The sequence below is a fragment of the Giraffa tippelskirchi genome, chromosome 8, assembly GCF_054371585.1.
Source record: "Giraffa tippelskirchi isolate mGirTip1 chromosome 8, T2T-mGirTip1v1.2.pri, whole genome shotgun sequence".
In the NCBI taxonomy this organism is placed as follows: Eukaryota; Metazoa; Chordata; class Mammalia; order Artiodactyla; family Giraffidae; genus Giraffa; species Giraffa tippelskirchi.
The window spans coordinates 53066962-53085161 of NC_137282.1; the positions used below are offsets into that span (position 1 = coordinate 53066962).

The following is an 18200-nucleotide window of genomic DNA, read 5'->3' on the forward strand; positions in this document are numbered from 1 at the left end:
AGGAAGATCTAATTAAAACTGGAAGGCAACAAGAGTGGACAGCAAGCCGGAGCAAACCTCGTGTAAAGCTACTTTAAAAAAGGGTACAGAGCGGGGTTTGAGCCATGTTGGCTCTAATTTTGTTCTCTCTCTCTCTTTTTTGGAGGATAGATATATTTTTCAATTTTCTTGGCCAAACCTTGCAGCATATGGGATCGTATTCCCTGAGCGGGGATTGAACTGTGCCCCCTGCAATGGAAGCTTGCAGTCCTCACATCTGGACCACCAGGGAATTCTGTATAATTTCATTCTGTCACGTTTTGAGGCAGGAAGTCCAACACTCAGAGCAGTGCCGTAAGCTGTCCCAGCCCTGCTGAGGGCCCCAAGTACGTGTTCCTAAGGAACCCACAGCGTACATGTTTCCTGTCAGAAAGTCCCGTCTCCTCTAGCCTTGTCCTGACCATGAACAGGCCTCGTCAGCCTTTTGTGGGTCCCGGTTGGAAGGCTTATGTTGAAGTCATAATAGATTAATTGTGTCTTCCTCCTGTGACTATGTGCTTATGTACTGTATCAACACACATAAGGTAACAGTCTGCTGTAATTTCCCTTAGATGGAGATGATACTTTTTTCTTTAACAGAATAGGCAGTCAGTGATTAAATATGCACACTTGTAGCTTAGCTCAACTTGATTGAGTATGGCACTAAATGTGTTAACCCATATTTAATGTATATTAGCTCTTATGCTTGTTGACCCCACAGATAACCTTATGAGGCAAGAGCTTTTTTTCTTTTCTTTACATTATTCTGGGTTCAGATGATGAGGTCTGCATTACTCATGACAACATCAGTATGAACTCATGGCCCAAGTGTGATCAGATCATGTTATTCTTCTGCTTACCACCCTACCCGAAAATTCCAGGCACTAGAGAGACCACCTTTTCTGTGACCTGCAAGGACATACCCCTTTGACCTCTGTGCCCACCTACACGTGGCATCTCCATTTCTCACACAGACCAGATGTGTTCCTGCCTCAGTGCCTTTGCACCTGCCACACGTTCCTTCACCAATGACTTGGGTGGAACTTTACACTTGATATGGTTGTTTTGTCCTTATCTTCTTGGGAGGCCCACTTCTCCTTTCCTTCCTTCCTTCCTTTTTTTCTCTCTTTTTGTTTCCTCCTTTTCCTTTTCTTCATACCAAGCAGCTTGTAGGATCTTAGTTCCTTGATCAGGGAACAAATCTGTGCCTCTGCAGTGGAAGCACACAGTGTTAACCACTGGACCAGCAGGGAGTACCAAGAGCATTTCTGAAGCTCCAATACTTAGGCCACCTGATGCGAACATCTGACTCATTAGAAAAGACCCTAATGCTGGGAAAGACTGAAGGCAAGAGGAGAAGGGGACGACAGAGGATGAGATGGTTGGATGGCTTCACCGACTTGATGGACATGTGTTTGAGCAAGCTCTGGGAGTTGGTGATGGACGGGGAGGCCTGGAGTGCTGCAGTCCATGGGGTCGCAAAGAGTCGGGCATGACTTAGCTACTGAACTAACTTTCTTGAACAAGATTTAAATTAATCACATGCAAGTAGAGAACAGTGACATATGAAAACATGTTTTCAGTGTTTAGAACAAACTTTAGAATTTGGGAATCTAGTCCTGACATTGGTTATACATATAGGAATGATTTTTCAGTACAGATATCTAAAGAAGGATGTGATATGCTTAAAATGCATATTCTCAAACCAGCTAATTGGACATTGGTATGTTATCACTGACTCATTTCAACTATATAAGTGGACTTGTGGAAATTTGATACATTTGAGAATAAAACAGTCTTGGTATTAAAGGGGTTTCCATAATCAAGGTTACACTCTAGTTTGACACTCCAAAGTGCTGCGATTTTGGCTTTGTTTCTTTGTTTTCCAGTCTGAATATACATTTTAAGCACATTATACATAGTTCAGTTTCAGCCACACAATCAGAAAATGCATCATATCCAATGCCACAGGCATGTTGAAGGAAAATATATTTGGGGGGCTTCATTTTACTTTGAGGGGCTTCCCTGGTGGCTCAGACAGTAAAGAATCTGCCTGCAATGCGGGAGATGTGGGTTTGATCACGAAGATCCCCTGGAGAAGGAAATGACAACCCACTCCAGTATTCTTGCCTGGAGGATTCCATGGACAGTGGAGCCTGGAGAACTATAGTCCATAGGGTCGCAAAAAGTCAGACACTATTGAGTGACTGACGCTTTCAAAACAAAACTTTCAGATTTTACTTTGAAACCTTAGAACCATGTTTGACACATGTAGCAACTTGTCCCTGGCGCCCTTGTAGACTTTGTCCTAACTATGCTGTGTGTTTTCTTGCATTTCATCCTCATCACTTCTCTTTTCTCTGCACAACAGTCTATTCTTCAAATTTCTATCTAGTCTCTTTTTTTATCTGTACCTCTAATCTCCACTAAACTATCATCCGGAACTGAGTTTGGGGGACATGGAGATGCATAATCTTTCTCTAAAACCTTCAACAACTTTGTATTGAAAAATAAAATAAAGACCAGACTCCTCAGGATGACAATCACGTCCCAGTTGCATGTCCAGCCTCCTAAGAATATTCTTGTTACCTCCTTGCCTCCCTCCAGACCTGACCAACTGCTGTTGCGAGTGTTGCTTGCATGTTTAGTCTTCCAGAACCTTGCTCGGTTGCTTCTTAGTTGTGACAGCAGGAGCTACATCTGGTTTTGTATTTTTTGTTAGTATTTCTGGGTCTGAATACCTCATAATGTTATAAATTCCCAGGGAACAAGATCCATGCTTTATTCTTTTTGTCTCTCCTTGTGTAAAGGGTGGTGGCTGGATGGATATTTGTGAGTTGAAGATTTTGTGTCCTGCCAAGCTGGTGGCTTAGTCAATAAAGAATCCACCTGCAATGCAAGAGACCCAGGTTCGATTCCTGGGTCATGAAGTTCCCCTGGAGAAAAGAAAAGAAAGTGAAAGAAAGTGAAGTCTCTCAGTCGTGTCCAACTCTTTGCAGCCACATGGACTGTAGCCTACCAGGCTCCTCCATCCATGGGCTTTTCCAGGCAAGAGTACTGGAATGAGTTGCCATTTCCTTCTCCAGGGGATCTTCCCAACTCAGGGATCGAACTGGGTCTCCCTCATTGCAGGCAGACGCTTTACTTTCTAAGCCACCAAGGAAGCCTTCTCCCCTGGAGAATGTACTGACAACCCACTCCAGTATTCTTGCCTGAAAAATCCCATGAACAGAGGTGCCTGGTGGGCTATAGTTCTTGGGGTCGTTAAGAGTCCGATGTGACTTGGTGACTAAACTGCCATGATTGGTGTTTACATTTAGTGTTTTCTAAAGTCATTTTCTTGCAACTAAACACTAAGTTAGCCTCTTAGATAAAGCAGTGGAGAGTCAAGTTTGATTCTCTGTCAGTATCTTTTTATCTTTTGTGGGAGTTGATGGCAGAAGGTAGTGGTTCTCAGACTTTGGAACCTGTCCCCACCATCTGGAGGCTTGTTGAAACTCAGCTGGCTGAGTCCCAGACCCACAGTCTCTAGTTCACAGTGCCTGAAGCCCCAGAATGCACATGTCCTCCAAGCTGCCAGACAATGTGGAGCCTGCTGTCCCTGAACCCCTCGGAGAGAACCTCAGGTTTAGGGTGACCAGGAATTGCTATCACTCCATCCTCAAGTGGCTTCCCTGTCCCTCCAGGCTTCCCTGGTGGCTCAGATGGTAAAGCCTCTGCCTGCAATGCGGGAGGCCCTGTTCGATCCCTGGGTTGGGAAGATCCCCTGGAGAAGGAAATGGCAACCCACTCCAGTACTCTTGCCTGGAGAATCCCATGGACAGAGGAGCCTGGTAGGCTACAGTACATGGGGTTGGCTACAGTCCGTGGGGTCGCGAAGAGTCAGACACGACTGAGTGACTTCACTTTCTTTCTTTCCTTTCTTTGTCCTCAAGTGACCAAGTCAGAGAATGTCCACTCTGTGGATAATCTTCACACTGGAGGTACATATTGCCTAAGTCATGTCTATTTCATGTCTATTTTAGTATTCTCTTTGGCTTTAGGTTTTCTTTGTTTCTCCTCCTAATGAGAAGGTGCTTCCCTACTTCTCCTCTGGCCTTTACTTAATGGGTTGGAAAAACACTTCAATCCTCTGTGTGAATACATTAAACTTTGTTTTGTTTCCCCATGCTTGGTTGCCCACGAGAATTCCTTGGTTGAATACAGGTCTTCTAAGTGCTCCATAGGTGGTTGCTCATGTAGTCCCCAGGATAAGCCTAGGGATTGTCTCCATTTTTTAGATTAGGGGAAGGTTGGGCAGTTGGTCTGAGGCTATTTACATAGCAAAGGTAGGTGAGCCAGGGGTTGAACTGGAAATCTGGCTCCAGACCCCGGGTACCTCGCCCCTCTCTTCCGGTCTCTCTCTAGGTTAAATAAGGGGCCATCGTCCTTGTCTCAACCTGTGACTTCACGCCTTCTCCACAAATCCTTTTGGCATCTCCGGTTAATCCCTGGCTTAAGGCTGCCTTCTGGGCATCACAGGATTCTCACGCTTGAATGGGAAAACTCAAGTAACCATCACTCTTTAAGGAACTGTGTCTTAAACAGGTTTATTTTGGTCTGTTGGTACAGCTGCATGTTATAATCACAATGTATTTTTATCACTTGCTTTATAAAAAAATGACAGCTCACAGCAAACTGTCCAATGCAGAGGGAATAGTGGACCCTCTTGTCATCTGATCTTGCACTTGCTGTTTTGTTGTTTTTAAAAATAATTTTATTTATTTAGTTAGTTATGTATTTCAGTTGTTTTACTTTTGGCTGTGCTGAGTCTTTGTGGCTGCACAGGCTTTTCTCTAGTTGCAGCGAGTGAGGGCTACTCTTTATTGTGGTGCATGGGTTTCTCATTGTGGGGGCTTCTCTTGTTGCGGAGCACAGGCTCTAGGGCACTCAGCCTTCAGTAGTTGAGGCATGTGGGCTCAGTAGTTGGGGCTCCAGGGATCTGGAGCACAGGCTCAGTTGTGGTGACACACAGGCTGAGTTGCTTTGCACCATGTGGGATCTTCACAGACCAGGGATCGAACCTGTGTCTCCTGCATTGGCAGGTGGATTTTTACCACTGAGCCACCAGGGAAACCCTGACCTTGCACTTTTGAATTGATCATTTTACATGCATCATCATATTTGGTCTTAAGCATAAAAACAACAACAAACTGTGAGATATTACCTTGATTTTACAGAGGAAGAACTGAGTCTTGAGGAAGCTGAAGAAATTCTTCAAGGTCAAATGGTGAGACCATATGGGATGCAGGTTCAGCTCCAGATTTTAGATTCCCAGTTCAGTGTTGATTTAACTCTACATTAGGAATTTGCCTTAAATGGAAATGTATGCCTTTTGTACATTTCAGGGCAGATTTGGCAAATATTGAGTATAGTTTTTAAGTTAGAGCTTTGAGTGTTTGTTTATCAAGAAGTATTCATCGAGCCACCTTTTCTTTATGCCAAGCACTCTTCTGGGTGATCAGACTATATTAGTGAACAAAATACAAAGATATGTGTCCGTGGGGAATTTGCTCTGTAATGGGGGAGACTGACAGTAACGAGTAAACATAAGTGAGTAAACTGTAGTGTATGTTAGAAGCTGGCAAGTGCTCTGGAAAATAGAACAGCAAAGCAAGAGGATGCTGTTGAAATTTTTCACCGAGTACTTTGGAAGAGGTGACCCTGAGCAGGGAGCTAGGTTGAGGGAGTGAGCCAGGAACCTCTCTGGAGGAGATGGTCCAGGTGCTGAGGGCAGCTGGAACAGAGGCTACATGGGTGTGGGATTTAGAAATAGCAAGGACTATGTGGTTGTGGGGAAAGGAGTAGGGCATGCTCCATCAGAGAGCTGATGCTCAGCCTGATTTTTCTAGGGCCTTGTGTCCCATGAAAGGTGTTGCTGTCAGGACTGTTGTGATCTGACATGGACTTAGATTATCTGGTGACTCTGTTAGGAATCAGCTGTAGGGAAGTGATGGTGGAAGCAGAGGACCAGCTAGGATGCTGCATCATGAGCCCAGTGAGTGACGATGGGATCTCAGACTAGGGAGGAAGGATAATGAAAGTGGTGAGAGGTGGCCAATCTCTGGATGTATCTGGAAGGGAGAGAACTGAGTGACCTGAGGAACTGGGCGTAGGGTGGGAGAGATAAAGCTGGGTTAAGAATGATCCCCATAGGGGTGGTCCTAAGATGGCGGAGGAATAGGACGGGGAGACGACTTTCTCTCCCACAAATTCACTGAAAGAACATTTAGACGCTGAGCAAATTCCACAAAACAACTTGTGAATGCTGGCAGAGGACATCACACCCACAGAAAGGCAGCCTATAGTCTTTGAAAGGAGGTAGGACAAAATATAAAAGATAAAAAGAGAGACAAAAGAGGTAGGGACGGAGATCCGTCCCGGGAAGCGAGTCTTAAAAAAGAGAGAAGTTTCCAAACACCAGGAAACACTCTCTCCAGCGGGTCTGTGGCGAGCCTTGGAATCACAGAGGGCAAAATAACCAGGAGGAAAAATAAATAAATAATTAAAACCCGCGGTTTACGTACCTAACAGCAAATCCCAGTGGGCGTGCAGCCCAGACACCTGCATTCCCAACTAGCAAGCGGGGGCTGGGCAGGGAGGGGCGGGCTGCATTGCTTTGGGTAAGGACTGGGCCTGAATGCCCCGAGGGCAATCTGGGGGAACTAGATTGAGACAGCAACCTAGACCATGGGATAGCTTTCCTGGGAAAAGCCTTAACCTAAGATACCACCAGGCCCGCTCACAGAACAAAGGACTGAGCAGAGCAAGCTGGCTGTGGAGCAGCCCATCCCCCACAGGAGACAGGCAGGCAAGGGCAGCCAGAGCTGGAAGGGTGGAATCACGGCCCCAGAGAGGCATCCTATACCAAACTGCAAGCAGACCTCGTTGCTAACCAGGACTTCTTGGGGCTCTGGAGGGTTGACACCTGCCGATAGGGTCGCAGCCAGAAATCAGCTCCCCGGGGGAGAGCACGGCACACCTGGTAAACTGCGCCCGTTGTACAACCAGAAAACTGAGCGGCTGGGACAGGGGAAGGGAAAAAGGCACAACCTCCGACCGCGCTAGCCAAAAACCTGGTCACCAGAGCTGCTTGGACCTGGGAAGGGCACAAAACCCAGGCTCAACCAAGTCTGCACCTTTGTGAAGTACCCAGGAACCTGAACTTGAGTGGCTTAAACCTGGGAAGTACAGGCAACCCCAGGGGCCGCTTCAGACACTTCCTGGCAAAGCACACATGCCATGAGCGGGGCAAACCCAGTGTGGCTGAAACATTGTGAGCACACGCCAGTGAGATTTGTTTGCAGTGTTCCTCCTTCCCCACAGCACGACTGAACAAGTGAGACTAAAAAAAAGTGACCACCACTGCCCTCCTTGTGCCAGGGCGGAAATTAGACACTGAAGAGACCAGCAAACAGAAGAAGCTAAAAGAAACAGAGGGAACCGCTTTGGTAGTGACAGATGCAACAGATTAAAACCCTGTAGTTAGCACCGACTACATAGGAAGGGGCCTAGAGCCCTTGAGAAGTACAAGCTGGACCAAGGAACTATCTGAAAATGAACTGACCCCACACTGTCCATAACAGCTCCAGAGAAAGTCCTAGATATATTTTTACTATTATCATTTTTTAAATTTTTAAAACTTTTTTATTATTATTTTTTATTTTTTTTAAATTTTATTTTATTTTTATTTTTAAGTCACCTATTACTCCTTCAATTTTCATTTTTATACCTACTATTACCTTGCAAAAAAAAAAGACCCTATTTTTATTTGTATTTTTTTAATTTTTTTTAAGACCTTATCTTTAAAGCAAACTTCATATATATATTTTATAATTTTTGTGACTCTGGTGGTTTTTTTTTTCTTTTTTCTTCTTCTTTTTTTCTCTTATCTTAATATTGTATTTTTGAGAAACTAACCTCTGCTCTAGATGTTTAATCTTTGCTTTTTAGTATTTGTTATCAACTTTGTATCTTCAAGAACCCAATCTTCAGTACCCACTTTTACTTGGGAGCGAGATCACTGGCTTGATTGCTCTCTCCCCCTTTTAACTCTCCTTTTTCTCCACCAGGTCGCCCACATCTCCCCACTCCCCCTTTTCTTCTCTACCCAACTCTGTGAATCTCTTTGTGTGTTCCGGGCTGTGGAGAACACGTAGATAACTGATTATTGGATGGATCTGTCTCTCCCCTTTTGATTCCCCATTTTCTTCTCCTGGCCACCTCTGTCTCCTTCCTCCCTCTTCTCTTCCCTGTGTAATTCCATGAACATTTCTGAGAGACCAGATGGTGGAGAGCACATAGGGAAGTGATTACTGGCTAGCTTGCTCGCTCCCCTTTTGATTCCCCTCTTCTCCTCCTGGTCACCTCTATCTCCCTCCTCCCTCTTCTCTTCTCCATGTAACTCTGTGAACCTCTCCGGGTGTCCCTCACTGTGGAGAAACTTTTCATCATTAACCTAGATGTTTTATCATCGGTGCTGTGTAGATGGAGAAGTCTTGAGGCTACTATAAGAATAAGACTGAAAGCCAGAGACAGGAGACTTAAGTCCAAATCTTGAGAACACCAGAGAACTCCTGAATCCAGGAAGCATTAAACGATAGGAGCTCATCAAACGCCTCCATACCTACACTGAAACCAAGCACCACCCAAGGGCCAACAAGTTCCAGAGTAAGATATACCATGCAAATTCCCCAGCAACACAGGAACATAGCTCTGAGCTTTAATATACAGGCTGCCCAAAGTCACACCAAACCCACTGACATCTCAAAACTCATTACTGGACACTTCATTGCACTCCAGAGAGAAGAAATCAAGCTCCACCCACCAGAACACTGACACAAGCTTCCCCAACCAGGAAACCTTGACAAGCCAAACGTCTAACCCCACCCACAGCGAGGAACCTCCACAATAAAGAGGAACCACAAACTGCTAGAAAACAGAAAGGCCACCCCAAACACAGCAATATAAATAAGAAGAAAAGGCAGAGAAATACCCAGCAGGTAAAGGAACAGGATAAATGCCCTCCAAATCAAACAAAAGAGGAAGAGATAGGGAATCTACTTGATAAAGAATTCCAAATAATGGTAGTGAAAATGATCCAAAATCTGGAAAACAAATTGGAGTTAGAGATAAATAACCTGGAGACAAGGATCGAGAAGATGCAAGAAAGGTTTAGCAAGGACACAGAAGAAATAAAAAAGAGTCAACATATAATGAATAATGCAATAAATGAGATCAAAAACACTCTGGAGGGAACCAACAGTAGAATAACGGAGGCAGAAGATAGGATCAGTGAGGTAGAAGATAGAATGATAGAAATAAATGAAACAGAGAGGAAAAAAGAAAAAAGAATTAAAAGAAATGAGGACAACTTCAAAGACCTCTGGGGGCAATGTTAAGTGCACCAACATATGAATCATAGGAGTCTCAGAAGAAAAAGACAAAAAGAAAGACCATGAGAAAATACTCGAGGAGGTAATAGTTGAAAACTTCCCTAAAGTGGGGAAGGAAATTATCACCCAAGTCCAAGAAACCCAGAGAGTCCCAAACAGGATAAACTCAAGGCAAAACACCCCAAGACACATAATAATCAAATTAACAAAGATCAAACACAAAGAACAAATATTAAACGCAGCAAGAGAAAAACAACAAATAACACACAAGGGGATTCCCATAAGGATAACAGCTACCTTTCAATAGAAACTCTTCAGGCCAGAAGGGAATGGCAGGACATACTTAAAGTGATGAAAGAAAATAATCTGCAGCCCAGATTACTGTATCCTGCAAGAATCTCATTCGAATACGAAGGAGAAATCAAAAGCTTTACAGACAAGCAAAAGCTCAGAGAATTCAGCACCACCAAAGCAGCTCTCCAACAAATGCTAAAGGATCTTCTCTAGACAGGAAACACAGACAGGGTATATAATCTCAAACCCCAAACAATAAAGTAAATGGCAACGGGATCATACTTATCAATAATTACCATAAATGTAAATGGGTTGAATGCCCCAACCAAAAGACAAAGACTGGCTGAATGGATACAAAAACAAGACCCCTATATATGTTGTCTACAAGAGACCCACCTCAAAACAAGGGACACATACAGACTGAAAGTGAAGGGCTGGAAAAGGATATTTCATGCAAATAGAGACCAAAAGAAAGCAGGAGTAGCAATACTCATATCAGATAAAATAGACTTTAAAATAAAGGTAATGAAAAGAGACAAAGGTGGACACTACATAATGATTAAAGGATCAATCCAAGAAGAAGATATAACAATTATAAATATATATGCACCCAACATAGGAGCACCACAATATGTAAGGCAAATGCTAACAAGTATGAAAGGGGAAATTAACAATAACACAATAATAGTGGGGGGCTTTAAGACCCCACTCACACCTATGGACAGATCAACTAAACAGAAAATTAACAAGGAAACACAAACTTTAAATGATACAATAGACCAATTAGACCTAATTGATATCTATAGGTCATTTCACCCCAAAACAATGAATTTCACCTTTTTCTCAAGCGCACATGGAACCTTCTCCAGAATAGATCACATCCTGGGCCATAAATCTAGTCTTGGTAAATTCAAAAAAATTGAAATCATTCCAAGCATCTTTTCTCACCACAATGCAGTAAGATTAGAGGTTATTTACAGGAGAAAAACTATTAAAATTTCCAACATATAGAGGCTGAACAACACACTGTTGAATAACCAGCAAATCAAAGAAGAAATCAAAAAAGAAATCAAAATATGCATAGAAACGAATGAAAATGAAAACACAACAACCCCAAACCTATGGGACACTGTAAAAGCAGTGCTAAGGGGAAGATTCATAGCAATACAGGCTCACCTCAAGAAACAAGAAAAAAGTCAAATAAATAACCTAACTCTACAGCTGAAGCAACTAGAAAAGGAAGAAATGAAGAACCCCAGGGTTAGTAGAAGGAAAGAAATCTTAAAAATTAGGGCAGAAATAAATGCAAAAGAAACAAGAGACCATAGCAAAAATCAACAAAGCCAAAAGATTGTTCTTTGAGAAGATAAATACAATTGACAAGCCATTAGCCAGACTCATCAAGAAACAAAGGGAGAAGAATCAAATCAACAAAATTAGAAATGAAAATGGAGAGACCACAACAGACAACAGAGAAATACAAAGGATCATAAAAGACTATTATCAGCTGCTGCTGCTGCTAAGTCGCTTCAGTCGTGTCCGACTCTATGCGACCCCATAGACGGTAGCCCACCAGGCTCCCCCGTCCCTGGGATTCTCCAGGCAAGAACACTGGAGTGGGTTGCCATTTCCTTCTCCAATGCATGAAAGTGAAAAGTGAAAGTGAAGTCACTCAGTCGTGTCCGACTCTGAGCAACCCCATGGACTGTAGCCTACTAGGCTCCTCCGTCCATGGGATTTTCCAGGCAAGAGTACTGGAGTGGGCTGCCATTGCCTTCTCCACTATTATCAGCAACTATATGCAAATAAAATGGACAACTTGGAATAAATGGATAAATTCTTAGAAAAGTATGACTTTCCAAAACTGAACCAGGAAGAAATAGAAAATTTCAACAGACCCATCACAAGCATGGAAATTGAAACTGTAATCAGAAATCTTCCAGCAAACAAAAGCCCAGGACCAGATGGCTTCACAGCTGAATTCTACCAAAAATTTAGAGAAGAGCTAACACCTATCCTACTCAAACTCTTCCAGAAAATTGCAGAGGAATGTAAACTTCCAAACTCATTCTATGAGGCCACCATCACCCTAATACCAAAACTTGACAGAGATGCCACAAAAAAAGAAAACTACAGGCCAATATCACTGATGAACATAGATGCAAAAATCCTTAGCAAAATCCTAGCAAACAGAATCCAACAACATATTATAAAGCTCATACATCATGACCAAGTGGGCTTTATCCCAGGGATGGAAGGATTCTTCAATATCTACAAATCAGTCAGTGTAATACACCACATAAACAAATTGAAAAATAAAAACCATATGATTATTTCAATAGATGCAGAGAAAGCCTTTGACATAATTCAACATCCATTTATGATAAAAACCCTCCAAAAAGCAGTAATAGAAGGAACATACCTCAAAATAATAAAAGCTATATATGACAAACCCATAGCAAACATTATCCTAAATGGTGAAAAACTGAAAGCATTTCCCCTAAAGTCAGGGACAAGACAAGTGTGCCCACTCTCACCACTACTATTCAACATAGTTTTGGAAGTTTTGGCCACATCAGTCAGAGCAGAAAAAGAAATAAAAGGAATCCAGGTTGGAAAAGAAGAAGTAAAACTCTCACTGTTTGCAGATGACATGATCCTCTACATAGAAAACCCTAAAGACTCCAGCAGAAAGTTACTAGAGCTAATCAATGAATATAGTAAAGTTGCAGGATATAAAATTAACACACAGAAATCCCTTGCATTCATATACACTAACAACGAGAAAACAGAAAGAGAAATGAGGAAACAATTCCATCCACCATCGCAACGAAAAGAATAAAATACTTAGGAATATATCTACCTAAAGAAACAAAAGACCTATATATAGAAAAGTATAAAACACTAGTGAAAGAAATCAAAAAGGACACAAATAGGTGGAGAAATATACTGTGTTCATGGATCAGAAGAATCAATATAGTGGAAATGAGTATACTACCCAAAGCAATCTATAGATTCAATGCAGTCCCTATCAAGCTACCAATGGTATTTTTCAGAGAACTAGAACAAATAATTTCACAATTTGTATGGAAATACGAAAAACCTCAAATAGCCAAAGCAATCTTGAGAAAGAAGAATGGAACTGGAGGAATCAACCTGCCTGACTTCAGGCTCTACTACAAAGCCACAGTCATCAAGACAGTATGGTACTGGCACAAGGACAGAAATATAGATCAATGGAACAAAGTAGAAAGCCCAGAGATAAATCCATGCACCTATGGACACCTTATCTTTGACAAAAGAGGCAAGAATATACAATGGAGAAAAGACAATCTCTTTAACAAGTGGTGCTGGGAAAGCTGGTCAATGACTTGTAAAAGAATGAAACTAGAACACTTTCTAACACCATACACAAAAATAAACTCAAAATGGATTAAAGATCTAAATGTAAGACCAGAAACTATAAAACTCCTAGAGGAAAACATAGGCAAAACAGTCTCCTTCATAAACCACAGCAGGATCCTCTATGACCCACCTCCCAGAATATTGGAAATAAAAGCAAAAATAAACAAATGGGACCTAATTAAAATTAAAAGCTTTTGCACAACAAAGGAAACTATAAGCAAGGTGAAAAGACAGCCTTCAGAATCGGAGAAAATAATAGCAAACGAAGCAATGGACAAACAATCTCAAAGATATACAAGCAACTCCTGCAGCTCAATTCCAGAAAAATAAACTACCCAATCAAAAAGTGGGCCAAAGAACTAAGCAGACACTTTTCCGAAGAAGATATACAGATGGCTAACAAACACATGAAAAGATGCTCAACAGCACTCATTATCAGAGAAATGCAAATCAAAATCACAATGAGGTACTATTTCACACCCTTCAGAATGGCTGCTATCCAAAAGACTACAAGCAATAAATGCTGGAGAGGGTGTGGAGAAAAGGGAACCCTCTTACACTGTTGGTGGGAATGCAAACGAGTACAGCCACTATGGAGAACAGTGTGGAGATTCCTTAAAAAACTGGGAATAGAACTGCCATATGACCCAGCAATCCCACTGCTGGGCATACACACCGAGGAAACCAGAACTGAAAGAGACACGTGTACCCCAATGTTCATCGCAGCACTGTTTACAATAGCCAGGACATGGAAGCAACCTAGATGCCCATCAGCAGATGAATGGATAAGGAAGCTGTGGTACATATACACAATGGAATATTACTCAGCCATTAAAAAGAATACATTGGAATCAGTTCTAATGAGGTGGATGAAACTGGAGCCTATTATACAGGGTGAAGTAAGCCAGAAAGAAAAACACCAATACAGTATACTAGCACATATATATGGTATTTAGTCAATTGGTAGAGATAACCCTGTATGCAAGACATCAAAAGAGACACAGATAAATAGAACAGTATTATGGACTGTATGGGAGAGGGCGAGGGCGGCATGATATGGGAGAATGGCATTGAAGCATGTAAATTATAATATGTGAAACAAATCGCCAGTCCAGGTTCAATGCATGATACAGAGTGGTCGGGGCTGGTGCACTGGGATGACCTGGAGGGATGGGATGGGGAGGGAGGTGAAAGGGGAGTTCTGGAAGGGGAAAACATGTTCACCCATGGTGGATTCATGTCAATGTATGGCAAAATAAATACAATATAGTAAAGTTAAAAAATAGATAAATAAACTAATTTTAAAAATAATAAAAAAATAAAAAAAATAAATGATCCCCAAGATTTTTGGCCTGAGGAACAGTGAAGGGTGGAGTTGGCACCCAATAAGACATGGAAGAATGAGGGCAGAGGAAGTTTGAGAGGTGGATGAGTTTAAGAGATCAGTTCTGTGTTCAGAAGTCCTGTCGGGCATCTGGATGTCAGTGTCAAGTAGAGGGGGAGATATTAAGAGCTGGGTCCAGCTAGAGAGCGTGATCATCAGTGTGTGCATGATGTGTACATCCCCCAGACTGATGAGACCCCTCCAAGAAGCAAGTGTAAATAGAGAAGAGGATGTAGGGCCAGTCAGCCCTGGCGCAGGTGTTATCAGATTGTCATGGGGCGGAGGAAACAGCTAAAGAATGAAGAGGCATGGCCAGTGATGTAGGAGAAAAATCAGTGGAGCGTGATGTCCGTTAAGCCAAGCAAGATTAGTCAAGACCTTGGCTTTGATGAAACCTGAAAACACTGTGGATGAGAGAAGGAAGATCTGAAAACCCCCCATGCGTTTACCAAAGGGATGGTCACTGGGACCCTGGTCGGAGTGGTTTTGCTGGAGTGACGAGAGCAGAGCTGAAGGGAGTATTTCCCACAGAGAAGGAAGCAGGGAGAGATGTGGGCACAGTGGATGGTATACGCAAGTCTGTTTACTCAGCTTCTAATTTGGAGATGTCTTAATTAGGTTCCTCAGGTTGGAAAGTTATTTGATTATTTGAGGGAGGTTCAAAAAGAGAGAGAGAGAAAAAAAAACCCATTGAAAGATAGATACAGAGAAATAAAAGAAACAGAGAAGAAGGAAGAGAGAGATTCAACAGAAAGAGTGACTCTGATCACGGGGACTTTTAGCTGAGAAAGTGCACAGGGCAGATTCATCATCAAATCAGTTTCCTATTGTTCATTTCCAGCTGCTTGTTCCTTTCCGATGACCAATAATTGGGTCTTCTGGGAACACGTGCCTCAGATACATTCTTCTGATACATTTCTTACCTGCTTAAGCTTCAGATTCATCCCATAAACTGTTTATGATAGGTCAGTGTAATTCCAAGATTTAGGGAAGACTGTTCAAGCCCCATTTACACAAAAGCTTTGTGGTTTTACAGGCTTATGGTTGCTAAGGGAAGGATGAGGGGAAGGGACAGTGAGGGAGTTTGGGATGGACATGGACACACTGCTATATTTAAAATGGATAACCAACAAGGACCTATTGTATAGCACAAGGAACTCTGTTCAATGTTATGTGGCAGCCTGGATGGGAGGGGAGTTTGGCAGAGAATGGATACATGTATGTGTATGGCTGAATCAATTTGCTGTTCACCTGAAACTATCACAACATTGTTTGTTAATCAGCTATGTGCCAATACAAGATAAAAAGCTAAAAAATTTTGAGGTTTTACAATTTAAGTGTACAGTATCTTTTCACTAGATGTATATTTTTGAACTTGGTACTATTTAGATCACCTCCGTGGTGATATGTCGAGCATCTAATGTAGTTTCTCTGACCTGTGATAGTGTAGTAGTCTGTTCCGGAAAGAAAGCTATCAAGTGTTTTCCTTTGTATGAGGCTGTATACTTGGAGGCATGTTTACTCAAATAAGTTTTCTCCCAATATCTTCCTCAGTTTTCTAGTGATTCTTGTTATTTGTCCATATTTCAGTTAGACCGTCACTAGTGTCTAGAGAGGAAAATAGTGGTTTAAAATTGTACAGATCAGGTTTTATTTATCACTCTTGAAGAGGGATTCTGTTATCACTTTTTTTCTAATGTGAAGAGTGCACTTTTGTTTCTACCTTTTTTTGGACTTTTCAACATCACCTTTGATTATAATGAATGGCTCTGTAGTGAGCATCTTGAGGTCAGTTGCCAGGTGACGTTCTTGAGGCTGAGTGCAAGGTGGTGGCCTAGAGTGGGTGCTGAAAAATGTAAACTTAATAACCCAGAGCAAATGAATGAAAAAGGTGAAAGAACAGACAGTGAATAACACTGGACAGAGTGAAGGAGGGAGGCAAACACCTGTAAGCCCATTCTCCATGTACAGAGAGGGCACAGACGGAGATCGAGAAGGAGAGAAGGTTGGGGCTGACTTAAGCTAGAAGGAAAAAGTGCACCATGGCTATTTGACCAGAAAATCATTCTCACCCCAAAGCTTTTACTCACCCTATCTGGAAACCATGGGATGCATTCAGCTGCCCTGTGACCTAACCTGTTTGTTTACCACTGATTAAAATATGAATTGTTTGTTCTGGCTGGGTTTTTGGATATCAAGACTTAGATCTTTGAGATCACTTTTACCATCAGCTCCTTAGGAAACATATTGTGTTTACCAAAATCACAAATGGCATTGTTCATTGCCAAAATGGAGAGCTGGCAGCAACACACCGGCCAAGCAAACTCTCAGAAATATAAACACTCTTGCTGGTGGATTCAGAACCAGGAGCAGAAGTCAGCACTGATGGGAGGATGTCCTGGTGAGACACTGTTGAATGACTTTAAAAGTAAGATCAGCAAACAGGCTCTGTGTTGATTAACAAAGTAGCAGAGAGCCAGCTGCTCTTGTTGACTGGGGATGGGTGGAACCAGCCACTGACAGGCCCCAGAGTGGAGTCAGGGAACTACCTTCGGAGGTAACTGGAGCTGAGAACGCGTGTGTGTACGCTCAGTCGCTCAGTCGTGTCCATTTCTTTGTGACCCTATGAACTGTAGCCTGCCATGCTCCCTTTATCCATGAAATTTTCCAGGCAAGAATTCTAGAGCGGGTAGCCATTTCCTTCTCCAAGGGATCTTCCTGACCCAGATATCGAACCCAGGTCTCCTGTGGCTCCTGTATTGGCAGATGGATTCTTTCCCACTAAAGCCACCTGGGAAGCCCATAGAGCTGAGCATACGGAGCACCAGTTCTTTCAATCATGCATAGAAAAGACCTTTCTTCCTGCGATGGGTGGATCTTTTTGATAGCATTTAAATCTCATTCTGCCAAAGGAAACCCACGGTGAGCCATGTGACCATATTCTACTATATTTTATCCTTGAAGATACACATTTTCATTGGTAAATATATTGTCAGAAGTCATTCTCTCTCTCTGATATATTTTGTAATATGTAAGTAACACACATTCTATCTATCTATCTATCTAGATTTATTTTAAGACATTGGCTCGTGTAATTGTGGAGACTGACAGATCCAAAGTCTGAAAGGCAAGTTGGCAGATGGAAAATTTAGGTAAAAGTTGACGTTGCTGTCTTAGCCCATTTGGGCTGGTATAATAAAATAGCACAGACTAGGTAGTTTAGAAGCAAATTTATTTCTCACAGTTCTGGAGGCTGAAAGTCCAATGGTCAGGTGGGCACCATCTTCCCTGTCTGGTGCAGACTTCTTATTGTGCCCTCACTCTGTGTCAGAGGAACCTTTTATACTTTTATAAAGGCATCAATCTCTTTACGATGGCTCTACCCTCATGACCTAATTCCCTTCCAGAGGCCTCATCTCCTAACACTATCATACTGGGGGTTAGGTTGTCAACATATGGATTTTGGGGTGACACAAACATGCGGCTCGCAGCAGCTGCAAGCTTAAATCCAGACCCTCTCTGGGAAGCTAAGAGGCTGGAAACTCAGGTGGGTTCCTGTGTTGTAGTCCTGAGGCAGAATTCCTTGGGAAACTTCACTCCTTCTCCTAAGGCCTTCAGCTAACTGGATGAGCTCCATCTACAGCTGGAGGGTAGTCTGCTTTACT

The 18200-nt window shown here is 42.4% G+C and overlaps 1 protein-coding gene across 1 annotated transcript in view; it reads left to right on the forward strand.

Annotated features, from left to right (window-relative positions):
- The window catches only part of CTNND2 (catenin delta 2), a 1052534-nt gene that overhangs the window by 43188 nt on the left and 991146 nt on the right, over positions 1-18200 (forward strand). The window lies entirely within an intron of this gene.